This window comes from Leptonychotes weddellii, chromosome 5 (assembly GCF_054177405.1).
Source record: "Leptonychotes weddellii isolate Sample4059 chromosome 5, ASM5417740v2, whole genome shotgun sequence".
NCBI lineage: Eukaryota > Metazoa > Chordata > Mammalia > Carnivora > Phocidae > Leptonychotes > Leptonychotes weddellii.
In genome coordinates, this window is record NC_138373.1 from 147762948 (window position 1) to 147780630 (window position 17683).

At 46.9% G+C, this 17683-nt stretch overlaps 1 protein-coding gene across 2 annotated transcripts in view; it reads right to left on the minus strand.

Moving 5' to 3' along the window:
• Positions 1–4632, minus strand: part of LARGE1 (LARGE xylosyl- and glucuronyltransferase 1) — a 451673-nt gene extending 447041 nt beyond the window's left edge. The window contains exon 1 of one of the 2 annotated variants that reach the window (XM_081822370.1): positions 4069–4624. The gene's annotated coding sequence lies outside the window, so the exon portion shown is untranslated. Of the gene's footprint in view, positions 1–4068 lie in introns of both variants that reach the window. The other variant, XM_081822373.1, reaches the window with a different exon arrangement.
• Between the last annotated feature and the right edge of the window lie 13051 nt (positions 4633–17683).

Sequence of the window (17683 nt, forward strand, 5' to 3'; positions counted from 1 at the left end):
AAGGGACCCTTTACTTGCATTCTAACAGTTTTTTTTAAAGAACAGGCAAAGTGCTCAATGTAGAAGGATAAAGGACAAAAAAAGAAAATTCCTTTTCCTGTTTTTATTAACAATGTGGGATAATCAACCGGTACTCTGGGATCTTATCCAGAAACCATTCTTGTCACCATTTGAATACAGGGAGCATGAAGCTAGTCCCCAGCGTGGAATCCTATTAAATTATCTCCCTTCTAACACCAGGCTTCCCCTCTCCCAGAACACCTTCCAGCCACATTAACTAATGACTGTTCTCCATACACAGTACATACTTTAAGGTTTCCATGCTGTTCTTTCTAGCTGGGACACCCTTCCTTTCTACTCCTCTGGCAAACTCAAACTCGTCCTTTGCACAAACCTATAAAACAGCACTTAGCTCATGATAATGGTTCGTTCCCTGGACTTCTGCTTCCCTGAACGAAATGTGAAACCTCTGCAGCCTCCAAGTGGAGCATGGCATCTGCCACATAATAGATGTTCAATTACTATTTGAGTTAAAAGGAGAAACGTTTTCTAAAATACATTTGCTTATGTTGTAAGTTTACTGGCTGCCGCCTACTGCCCTCCAAGGGTCGATGTGGTCAGAGAGGAAGGGAGTGCCCGAGGACCTCTCAATGTCAAATGCGCTGGAGGAGAGCCGCAAAGCCTCAACACCACCCGCGGATCCTGTGAGCTGGCTGTATTGCCTGAAGCCCAGAGAGGTCAAGCAGTATTCTAATGTCACACAGCAAGTTAGCAAGGGTGTCAGTGGCTGGGTGCCTGGAGCTCTCAGTCCCCTGGGACTTACTGACCCCGACCCCCGGCCCCCGATCTTGCATGCTCCCTACTCTCTGAGAACTCTGGTTCAAAGATGCCTTCCCATTATTCACAGACCCCAAGGAAGACCAGAATTCTGCCTCAGCTTCTTACTCTCTCTCTGCCACCTGGCTTCCCTGAAATTCACAAGACTTCATTCATGCCTTAGGACCACATATATATCTTTTCCAAGACCAGTTTTCACCAGTTGATGCTCAATGACAAATTTAATAGTATTTTCCTGCTCCAATCTCTCACCCCTTGGCTATACTGTGCCTATGAGAAACAACTATAAAGCTTTAATAGCAGAAATAAAGCTTTATGCTGACAGTTTTCCTTAGACCACAACAATAGCTCCCTTCAAACTACCTAAATATGCACTACACATATGGATAAAAGATCACAAATGTGGTCTACCAGACCCCAGAGTTCAGGAAAATGTAAAAACTCACATAGGTTCACAGGTTCCAAACACTGAGTCTAATTCCATATGCTGAGTTGGGGCTTTTAGAAAACTGTGAGTCTCAAATCTTGGTGACATTTGCCTTCTTTGGTGCCAGTATTCTGAGCAGGGTAATCTCTTCTTGGATCCTGCCTCTCACCTTTTCTGCCTGCCCACCTCTGGAGTCAGCTTTGATAAGACTTGGCCACGTGGATAAGGTAAGCCTGGGCAATGGGGCTTTGTTCTTCAGCAAAATAGAATTATCTTCCAATTCTGCTGGAAGAAACCTAGATGTTAATGACTTAATGCTGTTAAAAGAGTAGAGAGCATCTGAGACAAAAGTGCAAACCAGACTGTCGAAGGTTATATGTATAAAAATACAAGGTATGTATTTTTAAGGGATGACAGTAAGAAATTTCAAGTTTGATGGAATTGACTCTAGACTCCATTTAGGATGGATGATTTTATGGGATTTTTATGAAGACTACAGGTGACATGCAGTCCAAAACCAAAAAAAAAAAAAAAAAAAAAGGCAGTTCTGATCACAAACCCTCAGGGAACACAAAGTTAGCATGGTCTAATGCCCAAAGGATGGAGTCTGCAGGAAGTTCTATCTCCTGAAATGTATAGCCCTCATATACTCAGTACTTTGCAGTTAACCAGTCCTGACTTGTCGAAATGACACTTTAGATGTGATGAGACCCATCATTCAGCATTTGGAATCCACTCATTCATGCAAGCATACATCAGGTACCAAAAAAAGTCAAGTTCAGGAGCCTAAAGATAAACCACAGCCTTTTGTAACATGGGTCCTTGTGTTTTCTTGGTGGTAGAACAGAAGACTAGTCCCCCTAGTGTCCTGCTACTGTAAGTGGCTGAAGGATGGAGACGCTCCTGCATTCTGCATCCACATTAAAGCACAGCTCAGGAACCCAGAACCCCAAGGAAACCTTCACATCTCCCCAAAGAGATGGAAGCTCTCTGGGACTTAGGAGGAGACCGGAAAACCTGACCTGTCATTTCCAAGGCCCTTATATCTGGTTTAAAAGCCAATATGATCTGCATTACCTCACACTAAAAAGTTAACCCACTAGCCAGCACGCTTCACTACGTGAAGGAAAAGAACCCATACTTGTCAGTGGATGACTGCCCACTCCAGAGTGATCCAACATTTGCTTTGAACACCTCTCTATCCAACTGGGCAGATTTGTTTCCTGTCCTTGCCACTACTTGAAAACCCACTAACACCTAAATCTTGACAACTTCTGCCTCTCTGTTCCAATTAGTTTTCTTCCTGGTGTGGAATTAACAGGGCCAGCCTCGATAAACGTGTGTTCTCCTCAAACAATTTTCACTGAAGTAAAACACTCCTGAAATATAAAGGTATACTAAGATGTGTGAAACCTTAAAGCCAGGTTTTGTTTTGTTTTGTTTTGTTTTTTATCCCCAGTGAGGACTCATGCCCGTGAGTAATTCATTCATGTCACCCATTTGTGAGAGATGCGAAAAGAAAACACCACTTATTCCTTTCCTAATTTAGAACCTTCCCTTGTCTTAAGTCTACCAAAGCTGACTCCTGGGGAGGGAAGACAAGCAAGGTAAGGAGAAAAATGAGCCTGAAGTGACTGCATCCACGGAGTGAATAAGCACTTTGGGTTTCCACCTGTGTCAGAGACGGACCGATCTGCATTTAGGGGAGGTGACCGCCCCACCTCATACCCCCCAAGAAAGAAGCAGGAGCCTGAGTGCTCTCTTGGGGAACTTACATAAGACCCTGTAAAACTTCCTGTGACATTCACAGAAAATGTAAGCTGCTATTTTGCTCCCTCAGGAGATCATTTTAATGGACTGAGTGACAAAATTCACAGATTCGGAATTCAACAGAAACCTGCTCAACCGAGGTACACCAGCTCAGGGACGAGAAAAATCCATCCCCATTAAACAGGGTCACCCGGGGGATGGATTCAATGTAAGAGAGACAATCTGTTCCCTCCTAAGTGACCCATTTAAAATCAGATTGTTCCAGGGAAACCTCAAAGGTTTAATAAATTTTAAACTGGCAAGGACAGCCTTGTAGGACTGAGGTTCCTTAAAAAGGAAAATGTTAAAGAAGGTAATAGAGCAATAAACAAAATAACTTAAGGATGCACGAACTTTGGAGTCAGTCACTGCACCCTTCAGCAACAGAGACAGTCACAGGAATGCCTGGATCGCCATACACTGATCTCTCATCGTAAGCAGCTTTGTCTAACAGGACGGCCACTCTGCTTAGGTTTCCTCTCTACAGAGAGCGCTGCCATCCAACCACTCTGTCCTATAGAGGGACAAAAAGCTCTGGCTACTCACCCTAAATCGCCTTGACTCTCTACCACAAGGAGCAAAGAAAAGTTCTTTACAGCATCACACCAGGAAAGGCAGGTAAAGATCACCCAAGAGGGAGAGCGAAAAACGCAGTAGGATCCCCAAAGCACAGGTGCCCACAGCTAACAAGCTGCGGGGACTAGGGGGGTGGGGGTGCGAGATTCGGGCACACCACCTCCCGGTGTGGACGGGAAACTCCTCCTTGCTTGCCCCCGGTTAGCAGCCTATGTGCCTAGGAGCGGGGCAGTCCCTGAGAAGGGTCCTGGGGACATCAGAGACTTGTGGACTTGCACCTCCGGCCTGTCCAGGGCTCCTGACCCAGGAGCTGAGGGTGTGCCCTCACAGGGGATACCAGCTACAGGTTCGGAGAACTTGTCCGGCGCCGCTCACCAGGGCGCCCCCGCCGAGGCTCTCAAGCATCCCCGGGCTCTTACCTTGGCCGTGACTGCCGCCAAACACAGAGAGACCGCGGAAGAGCAGGGTGGCGCGGCGGCCCCGCCGCCGCCGCCTACAAGGCGCAGGGGGTCCGGGTCGGGGTCCCAGCAGGCGCTGCCCTAGTTCAAGCGGCGGTGCCAAGCGCAGACTTCGGGGCGGCCCCCGGCTCCAAACGCTGCGGGGAGGGTCCGGGCCGCCCAAGCTGAGCACTGTCCCTTCTTTCTCTCCCTCTGGCGCCGCTGCCTGGAGCTGCTCCCTGCCCCAGGGACTCTTCCGAGCCGGGGGCGCCCCGCATGGGCAGGGGCCTGCGTCCGCCACGGGCTGGGTCCGGAAAGGGGGCGCTGGGGAGAGACGCGGGGCGGCCGCCGGGGCCGGCTCCACCTCCCGTGCTCCCCGCCGCTTCGCCCCTTCAGGGCAGGGCCTGCCCGCTCCCGGCCCCGCGAGGCGAGCGCGGCCGCGCCCCCAGCTTCGGGCGCCGGGGCTCCGCGCGGCGGCGGGGCAGCGGCAGTCCGACCGGGCCGGACGCCGAGCGCGGCGACTGAGAGGCTGCAGCCGGCCGCGGCGCCCCCTCCCCCCGGGCCTGCGCCGCCCGCCCGCCCGCGACTCCGCGCGAAGGAGGCGCTGGAGAGGGCCTCGCCCCGGCCTGGGGCGCGGGACCGGGGGCGCGGGGCCGGGGGAGGCGCCCCGGGAAGGTCACCGGAGCGGAGGCGGGGCGCAGCGCGGTGGGTGCGGGGAGCCGAGGCGGGCGGCCCCGCTGCCGCCGGGAGCGCTCGCCGGCCTCGGCCGCCGCCGCCGCCTCCGAGACGCGCCGGCTTCCCCGAGCGCCCGGCGCTCGGAGCTGGGCGGCCGCTGCAGCCGCCGCCGGCAGCCGGGCGCCGCTGGCCGGAGCCGGCGCGCGATCCCCGCCTCCCGCGCCTGGCCAGGCGGGGGCCGCGGCGCGGGGGCCGGCGGGGGGGGCGGGCGGGCGGACGCTGGGGTCCGGGCTCCGGGCTGGCCCCGCCGCCGCGTGCCCAGAACGCCGGGCTCGCTCAGCAGCTGCAGTGACTGTGTGTCTGTGTCATGTCTGTGCAGCTGGGGGGGACCGCGAGCCCGGGCCGGGCTCCGGGCGGGGGCGGGGCCAGCGCGCGCCTCGGCGCCCGCCTCCACCCCGTGACGGCGAGGCCGGCCAATGGCAGGCGCCGCAGTCGCACGGATTGAGAGGCCACCCCCGCCTGGGCTCCGCCCCCTCGCGCGAGGCTCCTCCCTTCTACTTCTCCAGCTTGCTCGCACGCGGGTGGAAGCAACACCCGGAGCCGGGATTCCGGCCGGGGTCCGGATGAAAGGGTGCAAGCTGGGAGCTCCCCGCCCTTCTCCCCCCACCCCGGCGGCTCCTGGCCGCCTCGGGCTTGGCCAGCCTCGCGGAAAGAGGGGGAAGGGAAGAGGGACGGGTCCGCAGCTGCCGCTGTCTAGACGCCGGCAGGCTCGCAGGGCCGTGCAGCCTGTCCACTTCCCCTTGTACAAAACCGCCGTCGTGGGAAGTAGGAAGTTTCCCCGCCTCCACTTCTACTCGGGTCGCCGCTTCTCTCCGAGGTGGGCAGGGTATGGGGCAGCCTGAGGCTGCGAGGAGCCACGATGAAGGGCTTTGACAGCATTCTTCGCGGCTCTGTATCCAAGAATCCGGTCCAAGGCTCCCTGTTCTTTCGGGAAAACTGCATTTTTTTTGCCCCCCCCCACACACCCATGCACGCACAACACGCCCCTTCCCGTTCCGATTTCATTCTTGCTCTCCTTCCCGGCACACGAGCCCCGCGCGCGACATCCCACTGAATGGACTTCCAGCTTCCCAGCCCTAAAGCCGAGAGTGGGGCGCCGAGAGTCCTCCGAAGCTATGAAGCTACGGAAGGAGTGGGTGAAATCGGCTGGGCAAAGGGGGCGGGGGTGTGACAATGGATGGAAGGAGGAGGCCTGGAGAGAAAAACCCAAAGGAGGGGAGAACAGGCCGGGAGAGAAGGACGCAGAGGGATGGGCAACTCTGACTGGGAGACCGGAGCTCCGGCGCGCGATCCAGCTCCCGGGTTTTTCCTCAGCTCGTCCCAGGGCTTCTGGGGTCCCCTTCCCTCCCGGGTCCCCACCCCTCCCCGCCCGGCGGGTGTCGGGTCCCAGCCTCGCCTCCGCGTGCCTCTCTCTCTTTCTCGGCCCTAGGGCTTAGACGAGGCAACGGGAAGCCCACCTTACTCTCGGAAGGGGCAGGGAAAGGATGCAAAAGCAGAGATAAAGTGCAAGGCATGGGGGTGGAGGGGGGGTGCATAAGGAAAGGACGCCGAGCTGGGGCTGCGGTACCGACCACACTCCCCAGAGGTCAGGCTGGGGGCCCAAGGGTTTCGGAGGTTTGGTCCCTCACTCCGCTCGGGACCTGGCTCCCGCCAAGTAACCCCACTCTCGGCCTTCAGCTCAACACAGCCGGGACCCTTCCGCCATGCCCTCCCTTCCTTCCAGCCACTTTAGGCAACGACCCCCCGCCCCAATACCCCCCACCCCCACCCCTCGTGCACCACCACCCGCTCTTCCCCAGCTCCGGAGCGCTGTTTACCTAATCTCAGCGGCAGACCGAGCAGAGGAGAATGCAAAAAAAGAAGGTAGCCGTTACACAGCAGCGTCCCCGGCGAAGAAGTAAAAAACGCTTGCTCTGGAGCTTCAGGATAAGTTCACTGTGAAGCTGGGGTCCTGCTGCCTTATCTCCGCGGGGCTGAGTCTCACGCTTCAGGTTTGCAGGGATAGGAGATCGTATCTGGTTTTGATGTCACTACCGTGTCGGAGAAGAGCGTTTTATGATAAAATATTATCTAATATCCTAGAGACCATTAAAGTGTCAAAGTTTAATGCCAATCCTTTTAGCTCGAATGCTGCTCGGTTCTTCCTCTGACGTGCAGCTCTGTTCTAGAACGCGCTGAAAACAAGATCATTTTTATTTTTTGCGGGTCGACCGTCCTTCCAACTCTTCCTCCTCCCCTACTCCAACCCCCGCCCTGGAACCGGGTAAAGTTAAAGCAAGAATTTGGGCTTGCTTTTTATTCATTGCATTGCTTCACTTCGTTAGTGGTGTAAAATGCATTATTACAATACATTAGCATATTAATAATGGTAACGTGACTGAGGAAGGGAAGGGAGACCTGAAATTTACAAGCAAAGGAGAAATAATGGAATAATATCAGAAACTAACTAAAAGATAAGCATCTGGTAAAGAAACATCTCAATTATAATTACCGAAGGGTAGTGCGTTGTCTAGATTGGATTTTAGAAAGAAAAACATGACCACAGTGAGAGAGGGAGCAATATTCACTCTGGTCAATAAGATACACTGAAGACATATTTCATTATTAGAGGATCTCACAAAAATTACTTGCATCAGTCAATAGGCACCTTAATGCATAAAGCTCTGCTCTATCAGTTCAGTATTGCAGTGTTTGAAGTCGGTGGCATATCTAATGTTCTAAATGATAGGAATGTTGTCAGAGTGAAATATTCCACAAACGGAGCCCTTCTGTTAGTTAATATCATGTGAAGCCCCACATAAAAAGAATCCCTTTGCCCCACCAATGGGATGGATAGGTGCGTGTGTGTGTGTGTATAAAGCCTAAGGTAAGATGTACTTACCTATGAATTATAGCCCTTTGACACAAACCAGGATATAAATGTCTTAAAAGGATTTCAGCTATGACATAATATAGTATGAGAAATGCAGAATAAAATATGTAAGGTGATATATCTGTTATTTCTAAAGATTCTGCACTGCTTTTGCTAAGAACTGAGAAGTGAAAAAATATTGAGCCCTTTAAACTAACCGTTATCTATTTCTCTCCACACACTCATTGCACCTATCACAGGAGAAATTCAGAAAGGTCTTTTTTTTTTTTTTTTTAATCAGGGTCAAGGAGACCTAATCCTAAACAAAACAAAACAAAACAAAACAAAACTGTCTTAAAACAGCCACTAGGGGGCCCTAAAGGCATCTCAAAGAGGAAGCCGGAAACCTGCTCTCACCTCCGCTTTTCCTGGTCTCATTTTCTGTGAACCTCAAGGAACTGGAATGGAATAAGAACATGATGCAAAGTCTGGAGGAAGATTGGATTTTACATTTTAAAACACCAGAGTACCCCCCCAATAAAATTAAATTAAATTAAATTAAATACAAAATAAAATAAAATATTTCAAAAAATTAAGAAATAAAAGACCAGAGTCCCATTTTCTCAATTCTTGTCTTGCCTCCAAAAATAATAATAATAATAACAACAACAATAATAATAATAAAGAATATTGCACTCATCCAGATGAAGGTGGCCTGATACTCTTATCATCTTAAAGTCAACCCATTACTCTTCCAAATGGAACCTCATTTCTAAGATTTCAGAGCTGTTTTCTGAATGTTTTGAAAGTTGTTCAAGTGCTAGGTAGGGAAAGCAAGAAGTCCTCACAGGGGTGATAGGAAAACTATACAACCTATAACAGCAGGGCACCTGCCAACCAACTTACGGGAAGTCAAGTCAGCCATGGGTCACCGGCACCAGAGCAGGGTCTTGGGGGGCCTGGTAGGCCAAGTACTAATTCTTTGATGCTAGGTTCTGGTGAAATGGTGGTGGGAGGAAGGAATGGTTTTGGGAAAAGACTGTAGCAGCTGAGGTAGAGGGGCAGGGTGTGCGGATTGGGGGACTTACTGCAGGGGACCCTTAACAGCCAGTATGGAAGGATTTCAATATTTTAAATAGTAACATTTTATTTGCCAAAATAACTGAGTATCAGGCCTGATCGTAAAGTTGCTCAAATTGTTTTGTAGACTTCAATATCTAGCAATCAAATTTTCAAGGTTTCAGAAGACTTAGCAGTCACATAATGTTTTTCTCACGTCTTACCAGTAGATAAGGTTACGATGTCCTTATGAGGGTCAAGAATCGAACAGCGCTCAGGTTGCACAGATAGAGGCAGGCTAGTTATCCTTCAACGAATGCTGGAGAAATATCTGCAAAAGATGTTCAATCCAGACGCATTTCAAGTGAAAATGTAAGTGTGTGGTGTGAGACATTCCTGTGTCATTCAGGCCAATCATCAAAAGACATTTCTGAGCAAAATAAAAGGCCTCCATCAGATCTAAGCAGGAAGCAAGCCACTTGCTAGCTGAAGATTTAAAGAACATTGCAAAAGCCACCGAATTAACACTAATGAAAGTGTGATTTGAACATAAGTTAACTAAAAACAAAGCAAGTCTAGCATTGAGACGTGAGATGGGGAATAGGGATAAAGTCTTTCTTAGCAGAATGAAAAATAGTTTATGTTCCCATCATCATGTTCATTAAGCAGGCAACATACATGTATTCTCAAAATAGCATTATTAACTTCCGGAAGACTTGCCACCACAAACCTCAGAGCCAGCTAATTAGACCAAATTTGGCTCTAGATAGAGAATCCCATTGTCTTTAGAAGAGAGGTTTTATTCCCTTACTGGATGTGAAAGTCCATCAGGGTAAAAACCTTGTCAGGTACATCGCTCCCTGATCACCTTATGATAAAGCGCTTAACTGGGAATGTAAAGGCCCTGTGCAGACAGTAAAGGAAAATCAGTGCTGAAGAGGTCAATTTAAAGGTCAGAGTGAGCTTTTATCCTCAGGTCCTGGCGCCTAGGAAGAAAAGGGGGCTTCAAGTTAGTGGGCCAGAAGACCCAAGACAAAAATGAAAAATATATATAAAATAATTGTAATAATAATATAATAATAAATATATACATATATATATTCAAACATTGATAAAGACATCAAAGTATTGAAATAAAAAATGGTGAAATATACTTTTTTGGAGCTTTTAGGCAAACAAAAACCAAAACAAAACCCTGTTTAAATGGCAGTCACAGTTGGGTGGGTAAATTTTCTCAGTTCTGCTTTCCCACCCACCCCTCCTATCTAAGAGACCCAGAGAGCAGGACATCTCAAACCTCAGTGTGCCTACCCATCACCTGGGAATCTTCTTAAAATGCAGATACTGATTCAGTAGGCCTGGGGCAGAGTGTGAGATTCTGCTTTTCTAACAAATTCCTGTCCAGAGACCACACTTTGAGTAACCAGGATGTAAAGGACATTTGTTGGTAATCAACAATATCCTATCCTCCCTTTCCTATTCCTGAGAGTATGATGTTAGTAGGGTTCCCCAGAAAGTAAACACTGAGACAGAGATTTGGGTGCAAGAAGCTTATTTGGAAGTTGATTCCAAGAAGCCCAGTGAAGATGTGAAGGAATGAAACGAGAAAGGGCAGTAAGCCAATAAGGATAAATTAATAAGTGGTCAAGGGGTGCTTAGTTGTGATAAGGACACTCAGAGAATGTGTAGAATAGCATTGTCCAAAAGACCTGTGTGATGGAAATGTTATATATTTGCACTGTCCAATATCGTAGCCACTAGTGGCTATTGCGTACTTGAAATGAGGCTGGTATAACTTAGGAAATGAATTTTTAATGTTATCTAATATTAATTGACTTAAATGTAAATAGCTGCACGTGGCTTTTAGCTACTGTGTTGGAAAACAGAGATGTAGAACATAACTTAGGATTGTCCCAGTAAGGGTAAGGAAACCTAGAGAAGTAATTATCCACCAAATCCCTTCATCTGTTGAGCATTGCTCCTGGGAATTGGTTAGTTCCAGCCTTCTCCATGCTCCCATGACCAGAGACTATCCACAGCAGAGAGGAACAGGTGCTTAAGATAGGAAACCTTCAGTGTATATGGAAACTGTCCATCAAAGATGGAGGTGATCACCCAGGTGGGCTAGGGGATATGACCAAGGCACCAACAATGACTAAAAGAATCCAGATTTTATTTTGAACCTGACCTATCCCCAGTTCCAAGAGCAGACATGAAGGGCATAAGCTAATCAATGCATTCCTATCCTGATCACCATCATGGGTTCAAGGCTGAGTAAACAGCCTAGGCTAGTCCAATCAAGTTGACTCTCAGGACTTTTATTTGGGATGCTGGACTTCTAAGTGTTCTTTCACCTCTGGCCTGTGTGGTCTATTGATAAAAACTTTAGCCATTTTGCTGCCACAACAGATAAAAGTAACACTGAGAGCAGCAGAGCACCGAGAGGGAAAAAAATCAATCTGTATCAATTAGGATTGCTTTGGGCTGCAAGTAACAAAATACCCAGGTAATAAGACTTTAAATAATAATCTCCCATAATGAGAAATCTCAAAGTAGGCAGGTCCACATTTGAAACAAGCAGCTCCATGATTTCATCAAGGACCTAAGATCTTTCTCTCTAGTCTGCCATTCTGCCATCCTCTGTGTGTTGGCTTTACATGTTGCCTCATGGTCACAGAATGGCTGTGGTTGCTCTAAACATCATGTGTTCAAGCCAGCATCCAAAGCAATGAGAAAAAAGCAAAAAGTGCTTTGTCTTTTATTAGATTTCTCCCTTAGGATTGACTTGGGCTAGTCGTGATTCCCCTTCTGGAGATGGAACACTGTTGAGTTTGTTAGCAAAGAAGGGGAGGAAGTGACTCTTGGGTACCAACCAATAGGGCCTTCTCTAGGACCCTTGATGACACCAAATAGGAGCAACCCTGGAACCTATCCTATGAATTCCTCATTTACATGAGCCAATACATCCACCTACTGTGTAAGTTTTTGTTGAGGTTTCTCTTACTTGCATCCAAAAACATCCTAACCAGTATAGGTAAAAGGGCCTGCTGCCCGAAGACTCAGACTTAGCAATTCTCATCCTCCCTATTCCTGGATGTGACAACAGCTGATCCTACAAGGGTACAGGGAGCTCCCTCTCCTCCAGAGTGAAATTTTTTTTGGAAATCATTTGCTATTTGATGCTTGGTGTGAACAGACCTAGAACCTGCAGGTCCCACACTCTCCCCACCATCTGTCACATGTGGTTGATCTGCCCAACTACAACTTCCCTTTGCACAAGGATCTATTTATCATTCCAACCTCCTGCAGAGTCTGGAGTGAAGACCCAGCCTGCTCAGTTAGCTCTTTCACCATCTTTGCCCCTACCCCATAGTTTCTGCCAGCATTTTTATCGTGGGAGCTGGAGCCTGCCTCTAGAACCTCTGCTTTGACTTTGGCAGATCTACATTCAGCAAGAACCTGACTTGAGAACTGATGATGGCTGTAAGTTCCCGTAACCGTTCCATTCTCCCCCATGGCAATTGGACCTTTGGCTTTTATTTCTGTATGTTTGGGCTTGAGTATGCTCTAGTCACAGAACTAGTGGGTTTGAACTGATGACCTCTGTGTGGACAGGGCAAATCATGGTGTCCCAGTTAAACTCCCAAACCCAGAGCTCCAATGGGTCTCTCTGATGGCAGAATAGGGCATGCCTGGAAGCCAGGCAAGAGCAGTTTCTGTTAGTGTTTTACCCAGTCCTGCTAGAAAGTCAAGGATTTCTCATCTTAAACCACAGTTTTAAAAATTATTTGCTTAAGAAGATTAAAAAGCATAATCTGAGTATTTAGAATCATGTGCCCCATCCATGGTTTATTGGGTAGCTACTATTCACACAGTACTACTGTGCTATGCACTCTATGGGGTGGGCATAGTGGGGAGAGCAAGTAGAAGGAAACGTGGACGTGTTCCTGTTTGAGAACTTCCAAATCCAATTCAAGGGACAAAGCATTTACTCTGAAGGGTCAAATGACTTTGCAAAAATGAGATAAATCCAAAGAGTCCTTGAGTATTCTTGAAAGATACAGTAAGGATAAGCAGCACTATGAATCTGGACGAGAGAGATCACCATGTTCTGTCTGGCCTTTGGAAGACTTCTAAAAGCAGGAGGTTCTTGTTGGGCATTGAAGGCTTGGCAAGATTTGACCATATGTAAAGGGAAGGAGTTTCAAGCTTTGAGAAACAACTAAGATATTAAATAGAAGGTGTGATTGGTTGAGGTGACACAATTATTTGAGGGATCAGAGACTGGAAAGCTAATTTGGGTCTAGAATTTATTTGACAAATAGTGTCTGAATCCCTGCTGTGTGTCAGTTACTATGCTGACCACTGAGGATTTTAATAAAAATAAAGACAGGTCTTACTCTTTTAGTGGCTCACAGCCAAGTGGACAGAGGAAATAAAAATATTAAAAAGTGATGAGTTAAATTCTTAACTTTGACTTACTTCATCTACTGTTTATCCTCAGTCACCAACTTGTTCATCCTACCCTCAGAACATCCTTCAAATGCTTCATCCAAACTGTTACTTACTACCTTACCTCAGACCTTTATCTTTCACCTGGAATATTGCAAAACCCACCCAACTATCTTCAATTTCCTTAAACTAGCCTTTCCCAATTCCTACATGCTAACCAAATTGCCTCCACAAAGTAAATCTGAGCATGTTTCTTACTAACTTATGTTTACTTCTGTCTTATTTATTCTAGTCCTTTCCCCAAAATATCTATAATTCTAGTTTGACTCCCCTCTGGGGGGATCTGGGATACTAGCCCCAGACTGGGGTTTAGGGAGTATCGGAAAGCTCCATGGACTCCAGAGGGTAGAGCCAAGGGAAAACCCAAAGTCCAGAGCGTCCCTTGAAATTCTCAAATGAAGTATCAATCCTGAAGTATCAATCAATTTCAGTAGAAAGGAAGAAACGAGGGACAATGCAAAGGATTTGAATAATGCTTTACCATGGATTTGCAATCCACTTAGCACTCTTCAAAACACTTTCGTGCATTAGCTCATTTAGTTACACTAAACCCTCTGAGGTAGTTACTATTATTATCATCCTTGTGGCCATTTTGCAGAGGAGATAATGAGGACATAAAGAAATTAGATAACTTACAAATTTCACACAGTAACAGTAGGATTGGATTCCAGACACAGGCAGTTTATTTCTAGAGTCTGAGCTCTTAACCACCATGCCATATTGCCTCTGCAAAGTGTGAGCACTAGGACAAATTAAGGAGGTCATAACATAGGCTAAGAGATGAATGTGGGGAAACATCTCCCAGCCACAAGAACAAAGCTGCAAGGGCTTTTTAAAGGTTGCTTACAACCTTGGCTAAGGGCTAGGGAGGGAGTGGACAAAGATGCAGGTTAGCTTCCTATATTTGTTTGTATGTGTCATCTAATAGAGATGCTGTCCACCATCTCATGGTTTTTAACCCCTGATTATTTATATATGCCTTTTGAGAAGGCTACCCTGCTTCGTCCTCCCTGGCATTGACCCACATTTCCATATGCTCAGTTCTGCTCTCTACTGCCTCATTGTAGATTTTAATTTTTCTATTTGTACTTCACTTTTTGTTCTCCTTTCAATTGTTATTTATATCACCTGTCTCCCTTTTAATTTCATTTTCTTTGTCTTGACATCTTGGCCTTTCTGCTCTAGTTTTATAGATGTTAAGCAGATTCTAAAGCATTACTTTATTTCCTATAGTAAATCATTTTGAGAGAATTCTTCTTTCCTTAGGTCTTTAGGATGTTCTTCCCTTTCTCTGATTCTGCAGTGTTTTTCACTGGCTTCATATGGTGGTTGTTTCCTGCTCACTTATCCTCAAGTAAGAACAAATCCATTGACACCCAGTGTTTACCAATACACTGGTGATGGATTCCCCTTAGCTCAATTCTCAGAGTGGTAGTTTTGAACTGTTTTCCAGATCCACAGCTGGACAGAGATTGATATGCACAAACAATTCCTGACCCAATGTCTCCCAGCCCTGCCCACCCCATAGCCGACTTGTGTCTTATGTGGCTTGCTCATTTGAGGATGAATCTTCTCTCTCCCTACCACCTGGCTCTCTGATACTCAAAACTAGCATTCCCAGTTCTTCCTCTCACTGCGCTTCCCTATCCTGCTTTGCCTGTGAGGACTCCACCTTCCAGACTCTGGTTAGTTGAGACCTGGAGCTTCTCAATCGGAACACAGGGCGTGGGGGTTGTGCTGAAGTGTCTATCCCTGCCTTTCAAGCTCCTGATGCTTCAAGTGGCCCAATGAAGGTGGCCCATGACTGAGGTTCTTCATCCCCACCAGCAGCCATGTGGTTGGTATAAATAATAATTCAATTCACAGGTCCACTTTTCCACATTATCGTGTTGTAAAAAGTTGCAAAAGGCAATGTATGATCAGCCAAAGCTTTTTCATGCTCATGAGGGAGACGATCAAGGCTTACTGTTTTCTTGGGTCTGGTTATAGGGACTTTGTTTATGAGCATCACCTTCTGAAGGATTTCTTAAATGTTAGAATTTTAGTGAAAAATATATACTTTGGCTTCCTGGTGGGAGCCGGCTGTGAGAGTGGAACATTCAGATACTGCTTCTCCTGGGAACATCTGTCCACTTCAACCGAGCATAAGAAGACACGCTTGCTGGGCAGATTGGTCAAACCAAAGCCAGCCAGATTAACCTAACGAAATTGTTGCTTTGGACTCAGGTTCCCATGGATATTAATGTGGTTATGAATTAACTCTTTCCTGCCCAACATAAATAAACGACGTGCTGAAAGCTGGTGGAAAATGTCTCCAGTGGAGACGCTTTAGTTTCTTCTAACGTTCATGTGTTCAACCGGGATTTTTTTGAGGGCTTACTTTTCTAGCCTGGTGGCAAAAGCAAGCAGAATAGATATATTCCTTCTCTCATGGAGGCTATGATCTAATTAGAGAGACAATTAAGCAGACAAACACAAATACATACATAATTGTAAATGGGGGAAATGCTACAGAGTACATGGAGGAGGTAGAGTGGGAAAAGAACCAAAGCTGGAGTTCAGGTTGGCCTTTCCAAGGACGGGACATTTAGGGGGATCTGAAGTAGGAGTAATTCAAGCAATGAGTGAGGACAGAGAGTATTCCAGGTTAAAAAAGAAAAAAAGAAAAAAAGAAAAAAGAGTATTCCAGGTAGAGGGAACCGCATGTGCAGAGCAATGAGGTAGGAAGACTTGGCACGCTTAAGGGACTGAGAGAAGGCGGGCCAGTGTGGCTACACCCTGGTGGTAGGAAGGGCAATCTTGAAGAGAAGAATAGGACATGAACAGCTGTTGAGCGCATTTAAGAGAATCAACAGAGATGAACAAATGGGGTAGCAGTGTGGTCCCTTGAACTTAGCATGAATTAGTGCTGATCCAACTTAACACAGTTCTGGGATTTTCTCCAACAATATTCCATCACTCTGTCTGTATTCCAGTTTTGCCTGTGTTGAAGAGATACAAGGTAACCCAGCTTCACCCTTTGTGATGATCTGCCTGGTCCCTTAACTTCTGCATTCTCTAATCCATGCTAGAAGGTCTACTTAACCTTCTTATGTAGCCTGTTCTTCAACCATATTCTGGAAACACCTTGTCCTAAGCAGGGAGATTATTTGGAAACTGTTGATGTTTCCTTGACTCCATATTGAGTAGGTTTGCAATATTCTGTCTCATCCCATCACCTTCCATCCCTTTCCCAGTGGGAATGAGATTGCCTTTCAATAATTGTGGCTTTGCTGGGACCACCTCCAATTAGTTGCTCGGCTCTAGCTTCCATTTTGAGGAACTCACGTCCTTTCCGCCCGACCTTTTGGCTAGAAGCCATGATCTTATTTTATAAACCACTGGGCCTTTTTTTGTTCAAAGCATCCAACTGGCCTCCTCATTCTGGAAAACCTCAAATGTTACACCGATAGCATTTACATAGGGCATCTTTAATCCTTCCAATACAATCTCTGGAAGTGTTTCTTAGAATTAAAACCTATCTTTTCCTGGTAGCTCTTGAAACTAATTTCCATTGTGTAGACCTTGGTAGAAACTAGACAATCTGGTCACAGCTCTCCTTGTGGAGACAATATTCAAGTTACAAAGAATAATTCAATCACCTGTTCAGCCTTCCTTTTCCCAGACTAATTTCAATCCCTTAAACTTTTTTTTTCTTTTTTTTGGTCACACACTTAGACCTTACATATTTAAAGGGCTTTCAAGGGCATGTCTTATTATTTACCAAGGTAAAAGCTTTCCAAAAACACTAACAGCCGCAATGACAACAATACCTTGCAACTTTATGGCACTTAACTTTTTTTCCCAGTGCTTTTTTTGTACATACATTATCTTATTTTGTCCACTTAATGACTCTGTGAATTAGGGAGGTTGGATGTTAGTATCTCCTTGGGGAAAAAATAAAACAAAACTCAGCCTTGATTCACTCTGGTAGACATTCAGGAGCAGGTTGGTGCAACATGAGGCTCCGACCACATCACTGGTCTCCTTCCGGACCCTTAGCTGACCTACTCCTCTGTGCAGTGCCCCTGCCTCTTATCAAAGGTCACCCAAGGATAATAGCCAACACTTGCTGAGTATTTAATGTACGTCAGACACTGCACTGTGTAAGGGCTTTAGATGCATATTATCTTTCAACCCTCAGAACAAAGGGGGTGGTTCTATTATCCCCACTGCTCCGATGACCAAAATGAAGCTCAGAGAGGTTAAGAGACTCAGGACACCGATATGATGCTGTACTCAAGAATAAGCCAAACAGGGGCACCTGGGTGGCTCAGATGGTTAAGCATCTGCCTTCGGCTCAGGTCATGATCTCAGGGTCCTGGGATTGAGCCCCGCATCGGGCTCCCTGCTCGGCGGGGAGCCTACTTCTCCCTCTCCTTCTACTGATCCCCTGCTTGT